General features: G+C 39.1%; 1 protein-coding gene across 2 annotated transcripts in view; it reads left to right on the forward strand.

Annotated features, from left to right (window-relative positions):
* The first annotated feature begins 458 nt into the window (after positions 1–458).
* large1 (LARGE xylosyl- and glucuronyltransferase 1) overlaps positions 459–12,254 on the forward strand; it is a 76,861-nt gene continuing 65,065 nt past the window's right edge. For both annotated transcript variants that reach the window (XM_034217665.1, XM_034217666.1), the window contains exon 1: positions 459–985. The gene's annotated coding sequence lies outside the window, so the exon portion shown is untranslated. The remainder of the gene's footprint in view (positions 986–12,254) is intronic.

Below are 12,254 nucleotides of genomic sequence, written 5' to 3' on the forward strand. Positions count from 1 at the left end.
CTGTTTTTAAATGCCTTTGTCTGAATGTCTTTCATTTTTGTAAAGCACCTTGAATTGCCTTGTGTTGAAAGGTGCTATATAAATAAACTTGCCTTGCGTTGCCTGGCCTTGCCTTGCCTTACATTGAGTTTAGGGAATGGAATTAAATAAAATATAAATTTCAAATGTAAATGTGTGTTCCTAATGTTTTGTAGATAGTTCATTAAACGTGAACATTTTCAGAATGTACCTTGTTTGCACTAAAACAAAGGTAGTTATCATAGGTCATTATGCTATGATTTTACTGATCCGGCCCATTTGTGATCGAATTTGGCTGTGGCCCCTGAACTAAAATGCGTGTGACCCTCCTGAGCGCCTAACCACAGCCGGTCCGGTCCAGACTCCAGTCCGTCCTGATCCACTCCTTCTTCCCCGGCGTCCCCTCTCTGGATGCCGAGCTGTGATTGGACGCTGGAAGCTTGTCAGGAAGAAAGAGCTGCTGTGTTGAGGCCGAAAACTCAGACACACAAGCAGGACCTGGGTGATACCGGACTTACCCCCGTGGAAGGGATATATCTCTGCTCCACCGGACAGTAGGAAGTGGTTTTAACTGACCGGCGGAGCTCCGACCGAGTCCCCGGGCTTCAGCTACGGAGGCCGCCGCGGGTCCGCTGCTCCCCGCCGCCTGTGTGTCGCTGCCTGCTGCTCACAGTCATCCAGACCCTGGTAATGATATTGAAAGGAGACACAACAGACACCACAAAACCTGTGTGAGATTTGAGTGTGAGGAAGGCGAAGGGCTCAGCTGTTGCTGCCGGTAGCCATGGCTAACAGCTGAGGCTGCTGCCCGGTAAACATCCCGCTACAGACCCAACTACAAGAACAACTCAGCGGCGGAACATTGTCTTATTTTGCGCAAGAACTGTCACCTGCACTCTCGTTTTGAAGAAGCGATGTATTCCTGGGGATTTATTTGATTAAGGACATCTAAAAGTATCTGCATCAGGTGAGTGGATTCCGCAGTTTTTCTGACCTTACCTCACTACCAGCTTCATTCTAGCTGCGATATTTTTCCACGACTTGTGTGTCACTTGTGATCATAACCTTAAAAAGTCCTTGTGATCAAATGTCCATTAAGGCCTCTATGTATATGTATAGTCCATGTTTTGTTCATACAGCCAGCCACGCAGCTGATTTAGGATCTGTACCATGCAAAACCTGCAGAAAACTGCTCCTTTTTTATTACACTAAATACAGGAGGGGGTAGGATTAGCAGCACCATGCTTCAGTCAGCCTTCCTCTTCCATATGTCTCATACTCTTTGGGAAATCTGGAAGTAAAGGGAAACATTGTTGTGTTTTATAAGTATGCTAATTTGTGCCTCTTTCCAGTCTTTGTGCTTTCTGTTCGGGTGCATCAGCAGACATTGGTCACAGTGGAGAGTGGAACAGCAACAGTTGCACAGAGACACAGTGTAAAAGCAGAGAGAAGAGATGGTAGCCTAATGCAAACCCTGCTGAGCTTTGTGGATTTAACACATTTCTCATTTACTTTTCCACTACTCACTTCAAAACAAGTGGTTGAAAAGAAAGGACCAGAGTACTTTATTTATCCTGGGGGGGATGTAGTTGTGTGCCAGTTGCTCCATTTCAGATGGAAAATAATCTACAATTAAAAGATCAAATACAAAATATGTTCACAAACATAAGAAGTTAAAGTCCATAAGAAACAAAAGGAATCCCCTTTAAAATAATATTAATTAACATAGGATACTTATGTTTATAACATAAGGGGTTAGAGTACAAATGTGCACATTGTATCACAATATGTAAGATGTGTATTTAAATATATACATTAGTGTTTTCGTTTAATAATATATTAATGAAGAATTGCACAAAGTGTTTAAAATGGTTTTGGTGATATGTAATATAACGTAAGTAGTGTCAAAATGTATCCAGTTCTTATTCACCTATGAAGGAAATACAAATGTTTACTATACATTAAAGTTATCTTTTTAGGACATTGAAAAAAAAGTTGTTCTTTTAAACAAATAAATTACAAATTTTTGGTGCTGGATTCAATTTACATTTCTACAGATTTGTATTGTTTTTCTATTTAATTGACAATTTCGCTTTTGTATCGCTCTCCAATAAAAGCCTTCAGCTACAAAAGTACTAAGACTTGTTTTCAGTTTGGTTGGCATAGCATTTTTCATAGAGTCCAATGAGTTTCAACACTCTATTAAACACAGTGAGGACGATCTTTTTTCAAACCATACATTTGAGACTTATGGTTTTCACTGGGCAATGATTGGGTTAAACCAAGTTACAATGGCTGCGTACAACTGATGCTCCTGACTGAGGAAGAAAGTTAGTCCAGCATTCATCAGGGCAGCATCTCATGATGATTTCAGTACTGATCATTTATCAATCAAGCCTTTCGCCTCTAGATGTCATAATAATGACATCGACTAACTTTAAGGCCCCAGAGCTACAACTGATTGCCATTATTGGTGATATTTTGTCAATTAACTGATTGATCATTTGGTCTAAAATGTCTGAAAATACAATCACAATTTTCAAGAGTAAGGCTGTGTCTGGAGATTTAATTTTCTGACATTTAAAAATCCCAAAATATTCAGTCCATATAAAACTGACCAGATGGGACCAGTAAATGTTTTTGCTTGAAAAATACTGTACTTTTTAAATGTAATTTTCCTAACTTGGTAATCATCATCACTTGTTGGAGCACTAGCCAATAGAAGCTTGAGTGTTACACAGTGATGTCACTATGTTATGGAAGTAAACAAAGCAGTCCAATTGAGAAAATGGAAGATAAACTGCTCTTGAATGTGGTGTGAATTTGGGGATTTGTAGCCTTTGCAGACCATTGACATGCACTAAAACATATATAACACTACAGGAAAGGGAGAACCCAAAAAGCCTAATAGGGCCTGTTATACTTTTTTAAAATATATTGTATTCCTTATGGTCACCTTTTATAGTAAGCAACCCAGAGAATTAAGCAATACGATATACAGTATAGACACCATAAGTCAATAACCTTAAGACATTCAGAGACGGTGGGTATCTCCATCCGTCCTGTTCATAGTGTATCATGTGTCATGTCTGTTTGTCTTCATTAATGAGTGTGGATGCCGACTCTCCGGGGATTGTATGGTGGAACAGCAAACAAGCCTGTTCTGTCCACTGCTTCATTGATTTCCCCATTCCGGCCCGGCGGCATTAAACAGCCACATTTCAGGTGATGCACTCATCACGATGTAATCACTGGAGATGTTCGGCAAGTGAATGCCCCTCCGCTGGAGATGAGCTCAGACTACGAAACTACTACCATACGAGTAGTGAAGTTGAATGAACATTTGAGAGAGTGTAGGCACTGTTGAGCTATTCATACTTTTTCTCCATTTAAGATATTCTTAGAAGGTCTGGCTATTTGCGATATTATCTCCAGCATAATTACATCTGTATTTAACAACATTATCTAAAATATATTTATTTTGCTTGATTTTCATTGGATTGTGATTGGCCCGCAGCCTCTCACCAGCATACTAGTGTATCTGCTGATTTCTAGTGAAGCAACATTTAGTCTAGGTGTGTGTGTTTGTATGATGTTGTAGAGAGTGGATGTTAGGCAGGAGGAAGTCAGTTACTGTGACGATTGTTGTGCGTTGTTTCCCAGATGTAGCGAGGCGGTGGGGTGACTGTTCACTGCCCTGAAGAGATGCTGCTGAAATAACCTCTGACATTCACACTGAATGGACTGGCCCTTTTCTCTCCATCCTCAGTGGGCGGTCATGTGGGAGTAATTCAGTGGCTGGTTACATGGCTGCTTACCGCCAGCATTTGTCTGTTCACTCTCTGCTACACTAATGCAGATTTAGATTTAAGAGCAATTTCTTTCCTGAGCCTTTGCAGTGTACTGTGTAGGCCAGCTGTCACTACCCACTGTTGCTGAAAAAGTACAGTATCTTCTCGAAATGTGACAAATACATGAATGAGACATTCTGAAAAGTGACAAAATTCAACATCAGCCTTAAAAACAACCAAACATAACCCTTTATTATCGCTTGTGTTTTTTTTCTTCAAATGGGGCATTGTTTCCTCACTCATACTTATTTACATATTGTTAAATCATTTCCTTCAAACTGCTGCATGTATTTGATCCGTAGGGGATACATAGGTGTCTAGCAATCACAGGATCATTGGTTCGATCCCCAGTCCCTGAAGTCCATGTCCAAGTGTCCTTGGGCAAGATACTTAACCCCAAATTGCCAGTCCTTTTTATATTGTAAGGAAGTTTAACAGGTCATAATTCCCTCCCAGCAGGTTGACTGAGTAGTAATCATAATCAAAATGTTTTTTAGTTTGAAGTGGTGGCTCAGACACTGTGGCAAGCTCTTCACTCAATGTGCGGTCCCTTTTAGAAAAGCGACTTAAGACCCACTTATTAAAATTGGCCTGGTCTACTCTGGACTCATGCTGAGTGTTTTTTAATTTATTGTGGTTTTTTAGTGTCTGTTATTGGTTAGTTTCAGTTTTTACGGTTGTCATTTCTTCATTTTATTTGCGCAAAGCATTTTGTGTGTAGTTGTTCCTCTGATCTTGACAAACAAACCCCTTAAACTGAGCCATATCCCCTCTGGTGGAGGTAACAATGTAATGTGGACGTCACTCTTTAAAGGCATATCCTGCATTAGCATTCAGGATTAGCATTGGTTATGAATCTTCCATTATACATGTCATGCAAACATGCTGCCAAACCTTCACGAAGCATTATGTACATTGCTAATGTGAAAATCACATTTGAGTAAAATACTCTTTTTAAGATAAATGTGTCCTTCAAGACGATCAAAAAAATGGAAACCGGTGGATTTGAATAAAGTTAACATTTAATCGTACACATAGTGAAATGTAGAATCTTAATTTAACCAATCCTAGTATTGTTAGTTTCAGCTTGAATGCACTCTTTTCTGTAGACTTGGCAAACTGAAAAATATTTCCTCTTGATCGTAATACATGCATATGTAACCGGTTACGCTCTCACGGGTGACAGACTACAGGATGAAGCGTTAGAATTAATAATTGGATTTTTTCACATCAATTTGATGTGGCACTCTAAGACATACAGACTATTTAATTATATCTTAGACCAACATAAAATCCAGGAAACATGACCACTTTCTGAAGGTTCATTATCTCCTACTCTCACACCGTATCTCACAACACTTGGATTCTGCTACTCTCTGCAATGAGTGCTGGAACATTGTAATTTTTATTTTCTTCTCCAAAACAAATTGTTCCTGATAGCTTCAGAGTACTAATGCAGAGATTAGCTTAAAGTCTGCCACTGAAATGTTCCTAAACCTTAATATTTCTTCATCAAAACCGTTGATTTATTCAGTAAACAAAGAATAATGCAGCAGCTCACTGACTCATTATAGATGTAATTTGTTATTCATTATTTCCCATTGATTACATTTGATTCATTCTTAATGTCTAAACATTTCATTCTCAGTTGCCCGTGTGCTGCGTTTTAATTTCTCTGTGTGCTGCATCTAGTTTAACATACAGTGATTAACAATGACAAGGACAAATACAGCATCCACATATGTTATCCTAGGTGGTGTTAAAGGGGCCCTTTTGGAGCTATATTTAATTTTGTGTGCATGTAAATGGTCTGCAAAGGATAAATCCCAAAGTTCCCTCCAGTGGGAGTTTCTTTCCCACGGCACAAAATACAAATATGAACCCCAAAATGAGCACAATATGTCCACTTTACGGGCTTTAATGGCCAGATTGACGAATGACTGTTGAAACAGTGCTGCCTCTTGAGGGCAGTGGCTTAAACTCAGGCTGGAAAACATGAGATGGATCTGAGATCTTTTTTATTTAGGTGATTTCTCAAAAGTAAGCTGAAGTTTGGGTTGCTGATTGACTCCTATGATCTTCATAGCTGTCTATACGTTTGGTGATCCTTTGAACCTACCTTCAGGTCACCATGTTTATCGTGAGATGGCCAGACCATAATTCGGGAGGTATGCATGAATAAGTAAGGAGCCCCTGGAGTAGACATCTTCCTCATTGGCTTTCAACACCAGTTTGTTTTCCATGTGGATGCTCAGGTAGAAGTTTGATCCACCTGCTCTATTGTATGTTCATAATTAAAACCCCGGATAGAGATCACCAAGAGATTTTGGGTCAAACACCATGTCCTCTGTTTTTTACATTGTTTTGTGTTGTCTTGGTTACGTTATTTCCACTCCCAAAGGTAACCGTACATTGAATTAGAAACACCCTTAAACCCTGGTTTGGACGTTTTCCCAGCAAACAAATCATAATGACATTTACTAACATCTAAGCACACCATGTTGGTACAAACCAAACGGCCACAATGCATTTTAGTGACTTGTCTGAATGCATTACAGCGTGGAACTCTGTCAGTCATTAAAATGATGGAACCGTTGCTGCTTCCTTGGACAAAATATAAAACTGTAGACGATACAAATAGACTTTCATGAAAAACAAACTCACACACATGTATTCATTTCAAACAAACTGAATAACCTGTATGTGGCTTCGCATTAATAAGATGTTACCGAAAGGGTAAATCTAGAGAAACTGCATGTTTCAAGTCTGCAGCTCTGGTAGCCTGCTGTCTGTTTCAGGATTGTTTATTTATATCCAGTATAAGAAGAAGAAAGCTTTGTATGAACAATATAAATAACATAAATTGTTCAAACGTCCTGTCAAGCTGTGAACACCACATACTTTCACCTCTGTTGTGTTGGGCCGATGGCAGGAGCTAGAGATATTAAAACTAAATGCATGGCTAGGTATCGTGAACAGCACCGCTGCGATAAATCTTGCAAAGCTCATGATATTCTATTTATTGTTGAGACTCTCAGATGTGATGATTCAGCGCTGGTATTTTTCATGCTGTAGTACATTATGTTGTTGGACAGTAATTGGATTGCATTATATTATACTGTCCATCCATCCATGTGCAAATAATGAACAACATGAAAAGAAGGAAATGACACCAAGAGGGTCATTATCATTAATGTTGGATTAACCGAAGGGGGGTATGAACTATTTGTTTGGATTTTTTTGCAAGCTACTTGTTCCCAATAATACATGATCTCAGTCACATTCTGTAATTATTTAGTAGAATAAAGTTATGAAACTAAGCGGCACACTAACGAGAGGATGGATCAGGTTGAAGCCAATACTGAACCCTCCAAAAACATGGTTTGTCTCAGATACTTATGCTCGGTGTCCGATTTGAACTGAGACAATAATCCTGTCTTAAAGTTCAGTAGTTACACAGGCTGTGTTTTTTTCTTTGCGAGCATGTTGTTCGGAAAGTAATTCGGACAACCCATTTTCAATCTCTGGACCTTTATGCTGAAAGCTGAATCCTGTGTTGAGTGTCAGCTTTTATGGGGAAAACACTGATGGCACCATTTCTGTTTTTAGTCCAGTGCCCTACTTTTCTCCCCATGGTATGCGCTTGGTGGGTTTATGAGAGAGTAGGAAAACACTTTCACATACAAACCATGACTCAGCGTTGATTTTATTATTGTTATTGAATGTACAACCTAGGAAAACGTACTAATGCAAAGAGCATCTGTCCTACATGATATTTAATGTGTCCACAAAGCGTCATATTCTGGCAATAATGTGCTGCCGTTTAATCAAAAACACACCGACAACACCAACTGTTAGATTCTTGCTCTCAAACTTCATAAGGATGAGCTTGTACCAAATCTGACATCCGCAGGTCAATGATGACGTTCTTTGACGGCGATATAAGAACAGCACTCACCGGCAGCAACATTTAGCTTCTGCCTGGCTGATCTGCTCAAACAAATATCCTTTTCTGTCTTTGACAAAATAGTTTCGGTCTGAAAGACATTTCCTCCATTTTCTTCAGTGACATCACAAGCTCTTTTCAAAAACATTTTAGACATTTCCCAATAGAAGCGCATGTGCTCTTTTGTAAACAACTTAAAGGTCCCCTATTACACTGTTTTTGTTTAGGTCTCAGATATATACAAAACATGTCTCTGAAGTGTTTGGCTCGAAATACCAAACAGATCATTGCAGCTTCCCATAATCCCCTCTGTTTCAGCCCTGCTTCAAAAGTGCTGATTCTCTGTCTGTTACTTTAGATGAAAATAAGGAGCCCCTCCCCACGCCCCTCTGAGAGAGATTTGGTTACAAAGAACACCATGGTGCTCTAGGAGGAGATTCAGGTGATACGGTGGGGGGGGTTACCTTGTTTGGTGATTGGCTAATGGTTACACAAGCCAACAAATTGTCATCCTAAAGTGGCCAAAATCTGATCAGCTCATTTTCAGCCAGGTTTTTATATAAATGGGATCGGGACAAAAAGTGAGCAAATATTTTTTCCTGAAACTTTCAGAGTCTCTTTACACAAAGGGAACACGTGTTGATGTGTAATAGAACAGGAAAAAGTGGATTTTGCATAATAGGTGACCTTTTAAAAAGAAACACTATTGCTCTCATAAAGTTGCGATGGGGATGCTATGTGGAAAGATTAAACTATTGCATATTAAACATGTAGTGATTCTGCCATCAGGTTACTTTTTTAAATCAGAATTTTGCAAGAAGTAGGCATTCGAATAAACAATCTGCTATAAACTGTTAGAGTTGTTACTTTCCCTGTACCAACACGGCACTATTTGTCCTTTGACAACAACAAATAACTTGCAGCCTGAGTGAGGAAAATATCACCTTGAAGATTTCAGTATAGGACGTGTGCTTTGGGGCTGTCTAGCTCCCAGCTCCGAGGTACCCATGAATAATTGCTTCAGACGGGCATCTAAAGGTCTATGTCCCTATCAGCCCAACATCAGGTTATCTTGGAGCTGCTGTATGAATGTATAGTGCTGCTTTATATGAATTGGACCTAAAATGCCAAGTGTAGCCTGAAGATCGCTCAGTGATAACCAAACTGCTTGCCACAGCTATAAGCAGTGTTGGGTGTAACGCGTTACAAAAGTAACGGAGTTACAGTAATATATTACTTTTTGCTGTAACGAAGTAATGTAACGCATTACTTATGAAATGTGGGTAATATATTACCCGTTACAATGCCCAGTAACGCAGTTACAACACATTTCAACCCGAAATTAAATTGTGTTTTTTGTTTTTTAAGAATGTACTACTACTAACATAGAGACATTCCGACACCAGACAAATTGTGCGGGTAGATTAGTACACCTGGTGTGTTTACTCTTCAGGCTTCGCGTCGGGATCTTCGGGGCAGTTGAATGTTATGCACCCTCTATTCAAAAAAGAGAACGGAGCGAAAAATACAAACAACAGATTGTGTCAGGTGCGCGTGACCTGCTCCGCTGCGCGTGCATCATTTCCAAAGTGCTTCCACAGCAGTGACACACATCTGTGGATAATCATTTATACGAAAATGGTTACCATCACTAAACGCCAGCAACACTGCATCTACTGCAGACCGTAGCAACGGGTCAGATGGGGACATCATGTTACCCTCCGTTGTGGACACTAGCTTACTCCCGCCTGACTCTCCGCCCTCGCCCCCGGAGCAGCAGTCTTCGTCTCCCCAAACTACGCAGCCCCTCTGCGGCCCGCAGGTGCCAGGATACCACGGCAAAACAGAGCCTCCCCAGGTATATCTAAACAAGTACTCGCCTGTACAGTGGGGTAAGGCGGTCATTTTGCAGCTCGTGGTATAAAAATAGACAAGGGCTAGAATATTCATGTGAAAATAGTGCCATATTCTGCCAAGCCTGTAGAAATGTCGGGTCAAACATAATGCATACAATAGCACAGATGCCTTCACCACGAATGGCTACAAAAATATCTCATATCCCAAGCTTATCAACAAGCTAATGTTGCAGCTGAAATGTTCTCCAGGTCACAAAGTCAACCTCACATGACGATGTGATACCAGTTTTCAAGCACAGTAAATATTCTCTTCCCAGAATATATGATGGGACCAAAGTGATGATTTAGTACATGGTTTTAATAATACTTTTGCTTTTCAATGTTTGCCATTTCAAACCATGAGCTGATTGAAATAATATGTGCCTTGATTTACAATATGTTCTCATTTGTTTTATCAGTACAGCTTTGAAGCTTTTGTGCTTTTATCTGCCATAGTCCACTTTGGACTATATGAAATATTTCAGGATTGCACTTTTAACTCACTTGAAATGTTCTCACTTGCTTGGTTTCAAAGCATAACAAATGCCATAATCTGTTCATTGGGACCATCAATGCTATTTTTCATTGCTGTTGCCGGCCACTATTGCTCATGTAAACCTACTACTGCTGCGCCCCCTGTAATCTCAGATGCCCCCTGTAATCTCAGAGGCACCCTGAGTCATTTTGTTCTGGAACCGGGCCTGTACACGGCCATATACTAAACACACTACAGAGCCCATTCCGTGTCCTGTTATTGTTTACTTCCTCTCTGCCTTCTTCTAGTGATTTATCTGACGTCCAGCGCGCCGTCTTTGAACCTCTTTTCCTTTCTCTTTCTTGATCCTCCTTAGCAACCTTCATTATAGTCCTTGACAGCGGTCTGTACTGTATTAACAATGTGTCACATGTTAAGAAGTTACAATCAGAATCGAGTATTCAACTAAGCCGTGTAATACAAGTTGTTAGTAGCCTTAAGGGCGTACACAGTTGTTATGCTATACCACATTGTCCTTCACTGGATGTATAATGAGCTGCACTAAACCACATTTTAGCATTTAAAATAACTAGCCATTCTTTTGCGGTTATTTTGGTGAAAGTAACTCAAAAGTAACTAAAGTAGTGTAACTCATTACATTTCAGAGACAGTAATATTGTAATGTAATTTATTACTTTCAAAAGAGAGTAATATATTATATTATATATTAATATATTATAGTAATATATTACATTTTGGAAGTAACTTGCCCAACACTGGCTATAAGTGAGGTTTATACCTAAACTGCAGTTTAATAGGAAGCATTTTCAGTAATACGGGACACTATATGCTTCTCAGCGCTAATTACATCAAAACTGTAGAGCCTTATTCGCATGGCAGTGCTCACGTCCCTCCAAACTATAACAGAATACTAATACAGCTGAGGTAACATAATGAATTGGAAGGCAACTCCCCCAGCATAATCAATATATTTGTCTTCTCTCTGTGGGGAAAGCAGCAGCCATTTAGTCCTCAGTACGCTCCGTACACCTGTCAGGATAATGTGGATTGTTTTGACCTATGGCCACTCTTGATTATCATGTCGAGAGAGATTCTCTGCTCTTTTCTTGGCTCCACAGAATAGAGGGCCACCATTCATTTGTATACCTCTGCATTGCAAACTGGATGGTTTTAATATGCACACCCCATTGTGGGCTTTGTGTATTTATCACTGATTAAAAAATTGGCCCCCTTTTATCTGGTCTACTGTCTCTTATGGTCTTCCTTAGTTAATTTAATTTGCTAGAGTGTCAGCTTGTGACCTTAATATTGAGTCACATTATAACTGATTGTCATAGGTCACTTGATTTTGACCATATGCAACTGTGAGGTGTGGCTGAAATTAAGGCTGCTCAATTAATCGTATTTTAATCGCAATTACGATTTTGGCTTGCAACGATTATGAAAACAACATAATCGAAATTTAAAAAAAAATTTTTTTTTATTTTTATTTATTTATTTTTTGGTTTTTCAGTTGAGTTATACTTAAAGTTCAGGGTAATCAACGGTTAAAAACATACTATTCACTTTTCCTCCAAAAATATGATGTTTTCAAAGGTAATGGATAATCGTTTTTAATAATCGTGATATCAATTATTGACTCAAATAATCGAGATTATGATTTTTGCCATAATCGAGCAGCCCTAGCTGAAATATATTTTTTTTAAAAACTACTAAGTGGATGTTTTGTCACACATACTGATCCCTGTTCAAAATAAGCCTCTGTGCCCAAGAATATGCCCACGATCATAAAGAAACTAAAGGAGGATGCTATCGGTTTAGGCAAAATTGGTTTAAAATATCAAGAAAGTGCCCCAATTGTGAAATATGTAGTATTATACAATTCTAAAAAATAAATCACACAGTTCAGTTATAAATAGATAAGAGAGTCAATAGAATAAATACATGAATAAAGACATTAATTCATGACATTTATATGAATATAAAATAATGGAATAATCCAATAAATGTTCAAAGCTTAGCTCATTACTCTGAGATGTTAATTCATT

This window comes from Gymnodraco acuticeps, unplaced genomic scaffold, assembly GCF_902827175.1.
Source record: "Gymnodraco acuticeps unplaced genomic scaffold, fGymAcu1.1, whole genome shotgun sequence".
Taxonomy (NCBI): Eukaryota; Metazoa; Chordata; class Actinopteri; order Perciformes; family Bathydraconidae; genus Gymnodraco; species Gymnodraco acuticeps.